Source organism: Sus scrofa, chromosome 7 (genome assembly GCF_000003025.6).
Source record: "Sus scrofa isolate TJ Tabasco breed Duroc chromosome 7, Sscrofa11.1, whole genome shotgun sequence".
Taxonomy (NCBI): Eukaryota; Metazoa; Chordata; class Mammalia; order Artiodactyla; family Suidae; genus Sus; species Sus scrofa.
This window is the reverse complement of record NC_010449.5, coordinates 24,340,622-24,355,994: the sequence shown is the minus strand read 5'-3', so window position 1 is coordinate 24,355,994 and position 15,373 is coordinate 24,340,622.

Sequence of the window (15,373 nt, the reverse complement as noted above, 5' to 3'; positions counted from 1 at the left end):
AGCTGCAGAAGGTGTTTATAAATTTTGGAGATGAATCTCTTGTCAGTCGCTTCATTTGCAAAGATTTTCTCCCATTCTGTGGGCTGTCTTTTCGTTTTGTTTAGGGTTTCCTTTGCTGTGCAGAAACTTTGAGTTTAATTAGGTCCCATTTGTTTATTTTTATTTTTACTGTCATCACTTTATGAGGTGGATCTGAGAAGATGGTGCTGTCATTTATGTCAGAGAGTGTTTGCCCTGTTTTCCTCTGTGAGTTTTATAGTGTCTGGTCTTAGATTATCTAGGTCTTTAATCCATTTGGAGTTGATTTTTGTGTATGGTGTTAGGGAGTGTTCTGATTCCATTCTTTTCCATGTGGCTGTCCAGTTTTCCAAGCACCACTTATTGAATGGGCTGTCTTTTCCCCATTGAATATTCTTGCCTCCTTAGTCATAGATGAGTTGGCTGTAGTTGCATAGGTGCATGGGTTTAACTCTGGGCTTTCTATCCTGTTCCACTGATCTATAGTTCTGTCTTTGTGCCAATACCATACGGTTTTGAGAATGTTGCTTTGTAGTATAGTCTGAAGTCAGGGAGCCTGAGGCCTCCAGCTTCATTTGTCTTTTTTCAGCATGTCTTTGGCTATTCTGGGTCTTTTGTGCTTCCAAACAAACTTTAAAACATTTGGTTCGAGTTCTGTGAAAAATGTCCTTGGTCATTGCATAGGGATTGCATTGAATCTGTAGATTGCCTTGGGTCGTAGAGTCATTTTGATAATATTAACTCTTCCAATCCACATGCACGGTATATCTTTCCATCTATTTGTGTCGTCTTTGATTTCTTTCATCAGTGTCTTACACTTTTCAGAGAACAGGTCTTTTGTCTCTTTAGGTAGGTTTTCTCCTAGGTATTTTATTCCTATGGATGCGATGGTAAACGAGATTGCTTCCCTAATTTCTCTTTCTGATCTTTCATTGTTAGTGTATAGAAACACAGTCAATTTCTGTGCATTAATTTTGTGTCCTGAGACCTTGCCACATTCATGGATGAGCTCTAACAGTTTTCTGGTAGCGTCTTTAGGATTCTCTAGGTATAGTATCATGTCATCTGCAAATAGGGATAGTTTTACTTCTTCCTTTCCAATGTGGATTCCTTGTATCTCTTTTACTTCTCATATCACTGTGGCTAGGACTTCCAAAACTATGTTGAATAGTACTGGCAAGAGCGACATCTTTGTCTTGTTCCTGACCTCAGCGGGAATTCTTTCACCTTTTCACCATTGAGAATGATGTTCGCTGTGGTTTGTCACATATGGCCTTTATTATGGTGAGGTAGGTTCCCTCCGTACCCACTTTCTGCAGCGTTTTTTATCAGAAATGGGTGTTGGATTTTGTCAAAGGCTTTTTCTGCATCTATCGAGAGGATCATATGGTTTTTATTCTTCAGTTTGTTAATGTGGTGTATCACACTGATGGATTTGCAGATATTGAAGAACCCTTGCATCCCTGGAATAAATCCCACTGGATCACGATGTATAATCCTTTGAATGTATTGTTGGAGGCAGTTTGCTAGTATTTTGTTGAGAATGTTTGCATCTATGCTCATCAGTGAAATTCCCTGTAGTTTTCTTTTTTTGTGGTATCTTTGTCTGGTTTTCGTATCAGGGTGATGGTGGTCTCATAGAATGAGTTTGGGAGTATCCCTTCCTCTGCAATTTTTTGAAATAGTTTCAGAAGGAGAGGTGTTAGCTCTTCTCTAAATGCTTGACAGAATTTGCCTGTGAAGCCATCTGGTCCTGGACTTTTGTTTGTTGGAAGTTTTTAAATCACTGTTTTAATTTCAGTTCTTTTGATTGGTCCATTCATCTCTTCTATTTCATCTTGGTTTAGTCTTGGAAGATTGCACTTTTCTAAGAATTTGTCCATTTGTTCAGGGTTTTCCGTTTTACTGGCATACAGTTGCATACAGTAGGCTTTTTCCTTTCATCACGTGAAGTATATCATGCCACTCCCTTCTGTCCTGCAGAGTTTCTGCTGAAAAATCTGCAGATAACCTTATCGGGGTTCCCTTGTATGTTATGTGTTTCTTTTCCCTAGCTGCTTTCAAGATTTTCTCTTTGTCTTTAATTTTGGTCAGTTTGATTAATATGTGTCTCAGTGTATTCCTCCTTGGGTGTATTTTATATGGTACTCGTTGTGTTTCCTGGATTTGAATGAGTGGTTCCTTTCCCATGTTAGGGAAGTTTTCAGCTATTATCTCTTGGAATGTTTTTTCTGTCCCCTTCTCCTTCTGGCACCCCTCTAATATGGATGTTGGTGCATTTAACATTGTCCCAGGGTTCTCTGAGACTCTCTTCATTTGTTTTCAATCTTTTTTCTCTTTTCTGTTCCGCATCCATGATTTCCACTAATCTGTCCTCCACCTCACTTATTCGTTCTTCTGCCTCCTGTGTTCTGCTGGTGGTGGCTTCTAATGAATCTTTTATTTCAGCTATTGTATTTTGCATCTCCTCTTGTTTAAGTTTTATATCTTGTATCTCTTTGCTCAGTGTTTCCTGTAAGTTATCCATCTTTGCCTCCAGTTTATTTCAAATATCTTGCATCATCTTCAGCATCAACAGTCTAAAGGCTTTTTCCTGGAGGCTGAGAATCTCCTCATCACTTAGCTGATTTTCTGGGGGTTTTTCCTTTCTCCCTCATCTGAGTTATAGTTCTCTGCCTTTTCATTTTTGTAATTTTTTGGTGAGGTGACCTTTTTTTACAGATAATAGAGATGTAGCCTCTCTTAATTCTGTTGTCCACCACCCTTATAGCTGAAGTTAGTATTGGGGGGGTGGCTTGCTGTATGCTTCCTTGTGGCAGGGACCAATGTTTGCCCACTGGTAGGTGGAGCTGATTCCTATCCCTCTGGTGGGTGGGGCTTTGTCTCTGGATGAGATTAGAAGTGGGTGTGTGCCTGGGGAGTCTTTGGGCAGCCTGTTTACTGAGGGGCAGGGCTGTCATCCCACCTGGATTGTTGTTTGGCTTGGGGCTTCTCAGTGCTGGGGGGGGGGCAGATTTTCCCAAAATGGCCACCTCCAGAGAAAGGCACACTGATGAATATTCCCAAGGCTTTGCTGCCAATGTCCTTTCCCCACAAGAAGCCACATTCACCCCTGCTTTCCCAGGTGGTCCCCCAAGAACTGCATTCAGGATTGACCCAGATTCCTATGGAGATTTTGCTTTGCACTGGGACCCAGTGCACATGAAAGTCCGTGTGTGCCTTTTAAGAATGGGGTCTCCATTTCTCCCAGTCCCATGGAGCTCCTCCACACAAGCCCCACTCACCTTCAATGCCAATACTCCAGGGGCTCTTTCTCCCAGTGCCAGATCCCCACACGTGGGAGTTCCATGTGGGGCTCAGAACGCTCACTCTGTGAACATGACTTTCCAATCTGTGGGGCTTCCCACGCGGGAGGTATGGGGTTGGTTATATCACGAAACGCCCCTCCTACCTCTTGATGTGACCTCCTCTTTGTCTTCTGCAGTAGGATATCTTTTTGAAGGTTTCTGGTCCATTTGGTTGAAGACTGCTCAGCACTTAGTTGTAAATTTTTTTGTTGTTTTGTCTTTTTGCCTTTTCTAGAGCCGCTTCTGCAGCACATGGAGATTCCCAGGCTAGGGGGTCTAATTGGAGCTGTAGCCATAGGCCACAGCCACAGCCACAGCAACTTGAGATCGAGCCGCATCTGAGACCTACACCACAGCTCACAGCAACACTGGCTGCCCAACCCACTGAGCAAGGCCAGGGATCGAACCCGCAACCTCATGGTTCCTAGTCAGATTCGTTAACCACTGCGCCACGACAGGAACTCCAAATTTTGTTGTTTTTAGGAGAGAAGTTGAGCTCCAGTCCTTCTATTCCACCATATTAATCCCATCCTCCAGGACTTGCATATTCTTTGAGGCTGTGGATTCCTCTAACAGAGTATAAACTCCTTGAAGGAAAAATCTGTATCTTACCATTATCTTAATCCTCAGTGCCTACAACAATGTTTACTAAATTGACTGGGAAAAGAAGAGAGGGGACAAAAATCAGACATGAAAAATATATTCTATAGGCAGGGAGTAGAGCAGGAAATTTGGGTACAGCAAAGTTCCCCAAAGTATAGTCCACAAACCACCACTAATGTATAAGATGATATCAGGTGATACTCGGGTAAATATTTTAACAGTAACATGTAATATTTGTTATTAAATGAATTATAAAAGAAGTATATTCAGCCTCATCAAGCCCATGATTTTGAAGAAATTGTAAATTAGAATGAGACTAAGTTAAAAAGTTTGAAGATTTAAAGAAAAATATTGCATAAAAAATAATACAGGTTGTCTTAGATATGGCAAAAATTATGAAAAATAGTGGGATCTGAATAATTGAAATTTGGCAAGCACTGAGGGTATTAGAAGAAAATAAGGTTGAAATTTCAAAACAGGGTTCTGGGAGTTCCCCGGTGGCCTGGCGGTTAAGGATTTGGCATTGTTCCTGCTGTGGCTCGAGGTCAGTCTCTAGCCAAGGAACTTCTGCATGCCACAGGGGTGGTCAAAAAAAAAAAAAGACAGGGTTGTGGAAGGACTTGAGCTTTTATTTAATTTGTTTCATAGGCAATAGAAATATAAGCTGAGATGTCTTTCAGAAAGAGAAAGGAGGCAGAGAGATCAGTGATACAGCCACAAAAAGACAAGAGCCTAAATTAATTTGGAGGCGATGAGACCAAAATGAAAGAAACAGATGTGACAATCATCTTGAAAGAGAAATGAACCTACTTTGACCACTAACTGAATGCATATGATATGGAGAAACTCAAAGATGACCCCAAAGTTTTGCCACTGGCTAGCTGATAAGATGAAGGCATCATCCATAGAAGAGCAATCCAGAGGGAGAAAGACAAGCTATACGCTAACTTTGGGAATGTAATCAATAATGGCTTCACACTATCCCTACAATACTTATATTTGAGACAATTTTTATAATAACCATAGCACCAAATTAGAGCTCTTTGTGTGTGTGTGTGTGTGTGTGTGTGTGTGTATTTTGAGACCACACCCACGGCATATGCAGGTTCCCAGGCTAGAGGTCAAATCAGAGCTGTAGCTGCCGGCCTATGCCACAGTCACAGCAACTTGGGATCCGAGCCGCATCTGAGACCTACACCACAGCTCACATCAACGCCAGATCCTTAACCGAGTGAGTGAGGCCAGGGATCAGACCTGCATGCTCATGGATTCTTGTCAGATTCGTTTCTGCTGAGCCATGACGGCAACTCATAGAGTTCATTTTTTTTTTAGCTTCTGTGTGATCCAGGCCAATATTTCCAACTGCAGACTTTACTCCTCCTTTTGACTGAGTCATTGGCCAAATATTTATCAAGAGCCTAGGGTTATATGCCAGGCAATGCCTTAGGTGCTGAAAATGCAATGGTAAGCACAATTAAATACAGTCCATGCCTAATGGAACTTATTCAAAAGGAAAGATGTTAATCCAATAATAAACACATAAAATTGCAAATATAACAAGTTTCATTCTTTTTTTTTTTTTTCTTTTCTAGGGCCACACCCACAGCCTATGGAGGTTCCCAGGCTAGGGGTCTAATCGCAGCTGTAGCCGCCAGCCTACACCAGAGCCACAGCAGCATCGGATCCCAGCCACATCTGCAACCTACACCACAGCTCACGGCAACACTGGATCCTTAACCCACTGAGCGAGACCAGGGATCAAACCCAAAACCTCATGGTTCCTGGTCAGATTCGTGAGCCATGACGACAGGAACTCCAACTAGTTTCATTCTAAAATGACCTGTAATAGGAAGATTTCTACCTAATCAACCAAGTCAGGGACAGCTTAATATTAAGAACATACTACTTTATTCTGTGATAATCCATGTGGGAAAAGAATCTGAAAGAGAATGGATATGTGAATATGTATGACGGAATCACTTTGTTGTACAGCAGGCATAATCACAACCTTATAAATCAACTAAACTATGCTTCAATAAAACTTAAAAAGAAAGAAAGTACTGCTTGACAGAAAAAGACAAATAGCACATGATATCACTTACCTGTGGAATCTACAATATGATACAAATGAATTTATTTACAAACTAGAAACAGACTTACAGATAGAAAACAAATTTATGATTATCAAAAGGGGAAGGGGCTGGGGGAGGAGAAGGATAAATTAGGAGTTCGGGATTAGTGGACACAAACTACTATATATAAAATAAACAACAAAGTCCTACTGTATAGCACAGAGAACTATATATCCATTATCTTGTAATTAACTGTAATGGAAAAGAATATGAAAAAGTATGTGTGTGTGTGTGTGTGTGTGTGTGTATGTATATATATATATATAATATAACTGAATCACTTTGCTGTACACCAGAAACTAACATAACATTGTAAATCAACTACACTTCAATAAAAGAAATTTTTAAGAGACTTATTTAAAAGAAAAAAAGGAAAGAAAATATTGCTTGAATTGAGGGAGTTCCTGTTGTGGCTCGGCAGTAATGAACCCAACTAGTATCTAAGAGAAACAGGTTCGATCCATGGCCTTGATCACTGGATTAAGGAGCCGGCATTGCCATGAGCTGTGGTGTAGGTCGCAGATGCTGCTCAGATCCCCAGTTGCTATGACTGTTGGTAGGCCGGCAGCTCCAATTTGACCCCTAGCCTGGGAACTTCCATATGCCCCAGGTGCGGCCCTTAAAAGACAGACAAAAACAAAATCAAAAAAAAAAACAAACAAAACCAAAAAGAAAAGCAAAGAGCAATAGGAAACATAGTTCAAAACAAAGTTGGAGAAGCAGGCCAGAAGTCACACTATGTAGAACATTTTAAGACATGTTAAATTTTGTCTTTGGCCAATTGAAAACCACCAAAAGGTTTTTCATGAGACATGATTAGATTTACATTTTGAACCAAAAATCACTCTAGCTGCAAGTGGAGGAGAGTTTGAAGAAGAGCCAAGGTGGTAGGAGAAGACCAAGTCAGATGGTACTGCAATCATTGAAAGGTGAAGGTATCCTGGTGGTGAGAGAGCAAAATGGAGGTAGAAATGGAGACATTTAGGAGGTCTTTCCATTTTATATATATTGAGTTTGATGTGTCTTTGCAGTATTCAAAAGAAAACATCAAACAGGCAATTGATAAAGAGGTAAGAACCTCAAAGATGTCTGAGCTGTAGATGCAAAATTAAGTCATCTGTGGGGTTGGGAACTGAAGAAGAAAATGGAAATTTTATAACTAAAAAAAAATAACCAAAATGAAAAATCACTGGATGGGGTTACCAACAGAACTGAGATCACACAAGAATCTGTAAATTCTCCAATCCAAACTGAGAGAAAACAGATTCAAAGAAACAAATGAACAGACCCACGGACACCTGTGGGAAATAACAAAACAACTAACATTCTTGTCATCAGAATCTCAAAAAGAACAGGACAAACAGTGCTGAAAAAAAATGGAAGAAATGATGACTTAAGGCTTCCCAAATGTAGTGAAAAACAGAAAAACCTACAATTCAAGAAACTAAGGCAACCTCTAACACAATAAACCCAAAGAAACTCATACCCAGTCATATCATAATCAAATTTCTGAGCACTAAAGATAAAGAAAAAAGACTGAAAACATCCAGACAGAGAAAAACAAACATTTTTAAAAGAACAAGCAATAAAAAATAAAAATAATAAAAAATGAAATTAAAAAAGAAAAAAATAGAACAACTATTCAAATGACAGCAGATTTCTCAACAAAAAAAACCATTAGGCTGGAAAACAATGGCATAGTATTTCTCAAGTGCCAAAAGACAAGAACTACCAAGTCAAAAGTTTATATCCAGAGAAAATATCCCAAGAAACTACAAAAACATTTCTGGAACTATTAAAGTGAGTTTAGCAAGGTCACAATACAACTCAATCATATTTATGTATGCTAGCAATAAATAATAGGAAACAAAAATTAAAGAACAATACTATTTGCAACCACTTGCAAAGACAATTAACACATATTATCAAACAAAATAATCAACCATACATCAATAAAACTTTTAAAAATGAAAAAAACAATACATACAGAATCTGCATGCTGAAAATTACAAAATGTTGATGAAATATAAGAAAAAAAGATCTAAATATAAAAAAAGAGATACATGCAGTCTTAGTTAACTGGAAGACTCAATAAAGATATCGATTCTCCCCAAATTGATCCAGAGTTTTAACATATTCCTATCAAAGCTTTCTTTTGGAGTTCCCGTCGTGGCGCAGTGGTTGACGAATCCGACTAGGAACCATGAGGTTATGGGTTTGGTCCCTGCCCTTGCTCAGTGGGTTAACGATCCGGCTTTGCCATGAGCTGTGGTGTAGGTTGCAGACTCGGCTCGGATCCCGCATTGCTGTGGCTCTGGTGTAGGCCGGTGGCTACAGCTCCAATTGGACCCCAAGCCTGGGAACCTCCATATGCCGTGGGAACGGCCCAAGAAATAGCAAAAAGAAAAAAAAAAAAAAAGCTTTCTTTTGTAGATACAGACAAGCTGGTCCTAAAATGGAATAACTAAAACAAAAGTGAAAAATAATAATAATGAAATGTTAAGATTTATTGTATAACTACTGTGTTAAGACTCATATATAGGAAGAGAAATAGATTCATCTATCAATGGACTGTGACCATACGGAAAAAGACCCACACAAGTATTCCCAACTGATTTTTCACAAAGGTGCAAGACCAATTCAGCGGCGATTTTGGTATCCTTTGAAAACAGCATTTTCAATAAAGAGTATGACAAACAACTGGACTTCCACCCAACAAACAAAAAGCACTTTAACCTCAACCTAAATCTCACACTATATTTTTAAACATGAAGTCAAAATTAATCATAAATCTAAACATAAAATATAAACTCAAAACTTTTAAGACAAAAATAGGAGAGAAGTATTGTGACGTCAATGTAATACGAAAAGCACAATCCACAAAAGGAAAATTAGATAAACGGGACTCTATCAAAATTTAAGACTTTGATTTTCAAAACTCCCTGTAGAGGATGAACGTACACCCAATAGACGGGAAGAAACATCTGTGAAACACATATTCAACAAACGGCTTTTCTCCAGAATGTAATCAGGAACTCCCTAAACTCAGCATCAAGAAAACAAAACAATCCAAATAGAAAATGGGCAGGAGACCTGAACCAACATTTCACCAAAGAGGAAAGAGATGAAAAGATATATATCACCATCAGACACTAAAAACACGCAATTCTAAATATAATTAGGTAACACTATAGAGATCTACAAGCCAACTACAATGTAAAAGTACTGATAATACCAAGGGTTACAACCATTAGCAAGTGAATCTTTTATATATACATGGCTAGGGGAATCTAAAATAACACAGCAACTCTGGGAAAGAGTCTGTCAATTTCTTATGAAGTAAAACATGCACTGACCATATAACCTAGCTATCCTCATACTCCTGGAATTTTATCCTAGAGAAATAAAACACGTCCACATGCACAGAGAAAAAACTGTACTGGACTATTCATAAATTTCTTTTGTAACAGACTAAAGCAAGAAACACTCCAAATGTCTTTCAGGGAGCAAATGGGTAACAAAATGTGGCATATCCATATCCGTATCATGAAATATCATAAGCCATCAAAAAGGAACAAAATCCTGACCCACACAATAACTTAGATGGACCTCCAGGGTGTTAGGATCTTTGACTCTCATATGGTTACATATTTGTAACACTCTTGAAATGCCATAACTATAGTGATGGAGAACGGTCGGTGGCTGGCGAGGGTTAAAGCTGGGGGGAAGCCTAACTAAAAAGACACAGCATGAGTGAGATTCTTTTTGGTGATAAAACCATTTTGTATTCTGACATCGGTGGAAACTGCATACGTGATATGAAATTTCATAGTACTACAGATTCCCGAAAAAAACTATGTAAAAACTGGTGAAATCTAAATAAGGTTAATAATAATATTACACCAACGTGAGTTTCCTGGTTTTGAAAAATGTATGATTATGTAAAATGTTATCATTGGGGAAAGATGGGTGAAGAACACTTTGGGGGTGGGGGGGGCTGGGGACTTGATTGCTTGCTTGCTTGCTTGCTTGCTTGCTTGCCTTTCGTTGGCTGCCTCTTTGTTCTGGCTACACTATTTTTGCCACTACTTGTGGGTCTTAATGCAAAATAAACAGGTTTTAAGAAGAAAGGAAGGGAAGAAGGAAAACCCCCCAAACGGATCCTCTTCCTCCTGCTGGAGAAGCAAAGGGCAAAGCGCGTTGCATCCGCTCAGGTTTCAGCCAACTGCGACATACCGCTTTATACAAGAGGTGGAAAGCGGTGGGAAACGAACTTACTGCTTTGGAAGAGGGAGAGAAATCCCTTTTCCGGAAGCGGATCCTTCAGAGAATTAATTCCTTTGCCAAGCCAAGGCTCCTTTCTGTGGCAAATCTAATCTTCAAGACGCGGACGGCCTCCTCCTCACCTCAAGGCGGAGCCGCGAGCAGCGCGGGGGCCGGCGGCTCCGCCCTTGCACCTCAGGCTGAGGCAGCTCCCGGCAGCGCTCAGGCCGGGTTCCCGGCGGCCGGTGCTCCCGCTCGCCGCCGACCTCGCTAGGTCCTCTCGGTTTCCGACGTTCACGCCCGTCTCCTCACGCTCTCCCCGGCCTGTCTCCGCACAGTGTCCCTTCCCGACACCACCCTCTCCTCGCAATTTCATCCCCTCAGTTCGCGCCGGAACGCCTTCTCCCCTCACAGCCTCGGGCTCAGGGCAGGCTCCGCTCGCAGTTTCGCATCACAGCCTTCTCGCCTCACCATTTCTCCTCAAGCCCCTTCATTTCACACAGTTTGCCCCTCCCCTCAGTTCCGCCTCAAGGTTTCCCTTCACCACCTTCTCTCCTCAGTTTCTCCCTCACAGACTTCTGCCTCAGTTTCAAAACGAATGGGACACTGTGGGGCTCTCGCTCCCTGACAGATCTCTCCATCCCTGCCCACTGCCCTCAGGCGTCCCTGTCGGATATTCTTTAGTTGTTTGTCCAACAGAGGCTAAGGCCCCACCAAAAGGAAGACATTAACTACTTCACATGGACCAGGGCTGGCACCCCCCTGAGCTCCTGGCTCCTAAGGATTGATAAGGCTCAACTCCTCTGACCCCGCCCCCTCACCTCACCATCAACCAATCAGAGACTCGGGCAGCCGCCGTCGCACGTCCCCGCCCTCCGTTTGCCTTTAAAAGTGCTTTGCTCTAGGAGTTCCTGTCCTGGCTCAGTGCTCAACGAGTTCCTGTCCTGGCTCAGTGGCCAAGGAATCTGACTAGGTTGAGGGTTCGATCCCTGGCCTTGCTCAGTGGGTTAAGGATCCAGCGTTGCCGTGAGCTGTGGTGTAGGTCGCAGACGCGGCTCGGTTCCCGCGTTGCTATGGCTCTGGCTTAGGCAGGCGGGCTACAGTTCCGATTAGACCCCTAGCCTGGGAACCTCCATATGCCGCAGGAGCGGCCCAAGAAAATGGCAAAAAGAGACCAAAAATAAAGCGGTTTGCTCAAGAAACCCTTCTGAGAGTTCTGCAGCCCCAGCTAGAGCAGTGACAAGGCAGGGATCCTCAACCGCTAGGCCGCCTGGGAACTCCAGAGCTGGCCCTCTTTGACCACTAGCTGTCCTGGAATCCTTGCACTGCGCCTTACAGTGAACGCTGCACTTCCCTTCACTACAACAGGGTAGAGTCAGCAGACTGGCTTTACTGCCCCCACCCCCATCCGACGACAGGTCCCTAACAGTTTCCCCTCACCACCGTCTCTACTTGATTTCCCCCTCACCACCTCACCCTTCCTAGTTTCCCTTCACCACCTTTTATCCAGTTTCCCCCTCAAAGGCTCTCGCCTGTCGTCCCCCACAACACCTACTTTTTTTCCTTGTACTACTTTCTCTCTCCACATTTTCCCCCCAGACCACTTTCTCCCCTCAGTTTCCTCCAACTACCTTCTCCCCTCACCATTTCCACTCACGACCTTCTTTCCTCATTTTCTCCCTCACTGCCTTCTCTTCTCACAATTCCTCCCTAGCCCTTCCCTCCTCACCCTTTCCCTCAGGCCTTTCATTCCTCACTCTTTCCCCCTTACTGCAGTATTCCCTCAGTGTCCTCCTCACATATTCCCCTCACCACCTTCTCCCCTCAGTTTACCCCTCTCTGCCTTCTCCTCTCACAATTCCTCCCTCATAGCCACTGGGTTTTCCTCTCACAGTTTCCCCCTCACATTTTTCCCTCACCTTCTCTTTTCATTTTCCTCCGAACGACTTTTCCTCTCACAACCACTTTCTCACCACCTTCTCGCCTCACAACTTCCCCATCATTGTCTTCTATCCTCAGTTTCCCACTCCCTGCCTGCCTTTGACAGAATTTCTCCCTCACTGTCTTCTCCCCTCACTTTCCCCCTCAACATCTTCTCCCATCAGTTCCACTCATCATCTTCTTTTCTCAGTTTCCTCCTCAATTCCTCTCCCTTCATTGTCCCTCTCTCCAGCTACTCCCCTCACCACTAGCCCTCAGTATCTTAGACACTCGGTTTCTAACTCACTCTGTTCTCCTCTCCCTCTCCCCCTCACCAACGTCTCTCCTACAGTTTTCCCTCACTGCCTTCTCCCCTCCCTGCCTTATTTCCTCACACTTTCAATCAAAATGTGGAAATATTTTCAGATACTAAACAGAATTAATGAGCCAGAAAACACAGTAATCAAACTGAAAAATTAATTACAAAGGTTCAACAGACTAGATCAGGCAGAACAAAGGATCAGCAGAGAGTGAAAGTTCTGCCTGAGCCATGTCCTCCACCCATGGCTTAGGCCCTTTAATACAACTTGACAACTAGCCTTGCAAAACCTTTGACTCATTAACTGATTCGGTCTAAGCTGCAAAAAAAGTGAACTCCTTTCCCTGAACTCTGTGTCTCCCTACCATATGCCCCCTGCCGTGTGACTGGGAAGTACCCCAGATTCCTTCTACATGTCCACTAGCATTCTACAGGCCCCAAGCCCTGTAATTTCTATCCCTCATCCACAACCCATTCATTCTACCCTTGCCTGAGAACAGGATTTCTAGAGTTTTCAACTGGATGACTTAGTCTCTTATTGGCCTCTATCTTCAACTTCCACATGGTAGAGTAACCTAAAACCTAAAATGTAGTGTTATTAAGCTACTCAAAGCCTCCAAGTAGCTCCCCTTACGCATAAAGTCAGAGCTCTTTGGGCCAGCACACAAGCCCTTTATGACCTGGCACTGCATTACATTAGCCTCATCTTTCGTTAACTCCATCCCAGCACCCAACAGTCCCATCCCTGCAAAACATGTAATGTTTACTAAGCAGGCCTTGCTCTCTCGTGCCTCTGTTTCGTTTCATGTTCCATTTACTTCACCTCAAATATCCCTCCCTTCTTCATCTAGCTCACCAGGCACAACCTCCTACGGGCAATTGTCTGCCTTCCATGTGTGAAGCGTGGTGCCAGGACCTTTGCCAACCAGTGTCATTCCCTCACCCCTATAAGGCTGGTATTCTTATCACCATTTTACAGATGGGGAAAATAAGGTTTAGAGGGAGCCAAACATATGAGTGTAGAATCATTTCTGGGCTCTCTATTCTGCTCCATTGATCTATGAGTCTGTTTTTATGCTGGTATCATACAGTTTTGATGATGGTAGCATTGTAGTATGGGTTGAAATAAGAGGGTGATACTTCCAAATTTGTTCATTCTCAAGACTGTGGCTATTCAGGATAAGGATGTTTTCCAGGTTTCTGACATGGACACCTGAGGTGCTGGTTTAGGAAGTGAATCAAAAGAGAATTCAGGGGAAATTCTGGGGTGGGGGAGTAGTATTCTGGAATCAGGAGAGAGAGTAATATGCTATGTTTTGAACAAGTCGAGTGCAAACTACTTGTGGAATGAAAAGGCAATATTAAATTTTAAAATGTAACTTGGAGGGGAGTTCCCGTCATGGCACAGTGGTTAACGAATCCGACTAGGAACCATGAGGTTGTGGGTTCAATCCCTGGCCTTGCTCAGTGGGTTAAGCATCCGCCTTGCTGTGGCTCTGGTGTAGGCCGGTGGCTACAGCTCCGATTCGACCCCTAGCCTGTGAACCTCCATGTGCCGTGAGAGCTGCCCAAGAAATGGCAAAAAAAAAGACAAAAAAAAAAAATAATTAATTAATTAAATAAATAAAATGTAACTTGGAAGTTATTTACCAGTTAACTTACCTCCTCTTCTAATGAAAAAACAAAAACAATACCTTGGGCCACGTGATGCCTTGGGTGTCTAGAAGTTAAACGAAAATCGAGTTCTACAGTTCAAGAAAGGAAGTGAACAGGAGGTATAAAGGTGGAAGTTATGAGTATGTGGGTGAGAGCTGGCTTCTAGGATATGGATGGGAAATAATATCTAGGAAGAAAAGAAAAGAGAATCTAAGACTTAATCCTAAGAAACAGAAACATATTAAAAGCCAGTATAAGGAGAGACTGCAAGGAAAAAGAAATGATTGAGACAGGTGAGTGGAAGGGTTGACACTGCAGAAGCCAAAAAGGAGACCATGACAAGGAGAAGGGCCTGATCAGCAAAGCCTGATTCCTCAGCTAGATGAGATATTTCACTCACATGTGGTTGGTTGTATGTCTACACATTGATTTATTGCTACCTTATTCTAAATAACAATTATGAATAGCTCATTAAAAATGTTTTCAGGAATTCCCATTGTGGCTGGAGTTCCCGCTGAGGCTCAGCAGGTTAAGAACTTGACATAGTGTCCATGAGGATGTGGATTCAATCCTGGCCTTGCTCAGTGGGTTAAAGATCCGGTGTTGCCGTGAGCTGCAGCATAGGTCACAGATGCAACTCTGATCTGGCATTGCTGTGGCTGTGGCTTAGGCCAGCAGATACAGCTCCAATTCAACCTCTAGCCCAGGAACTTCCCGTATGCCGCAGATTCAGCCCTAAAAAGAAAAAAAAAAGTGTTTTCAAAACAATATAAAATTAAACTGAAGAGAGGAAATCAGGAAAATTTAAAATAATGAAAATGTGAAATAATCATATGGTGTCCTTTATCTGTGGACTCTCAAAAATATGATACAAGTGAACTTACAAAACAGAAACTGACTCACTGACATAGAAAACAATTTACGGTTACCAGACGGGATGGGGGGAGGGTAAATTAGGAGTTTGGGATTAACATATACACAGTACCGTGTATAAAATAAACAGGGACCTACTGTGGAGCACGGGGAACTATATTTAATACTGTCAGCTTCTCAGTCAAGAGAAATTGTTTTCTATTTACATTGCCGCCTTGTTTGGCTTGGTTCTTTGTTCTTCT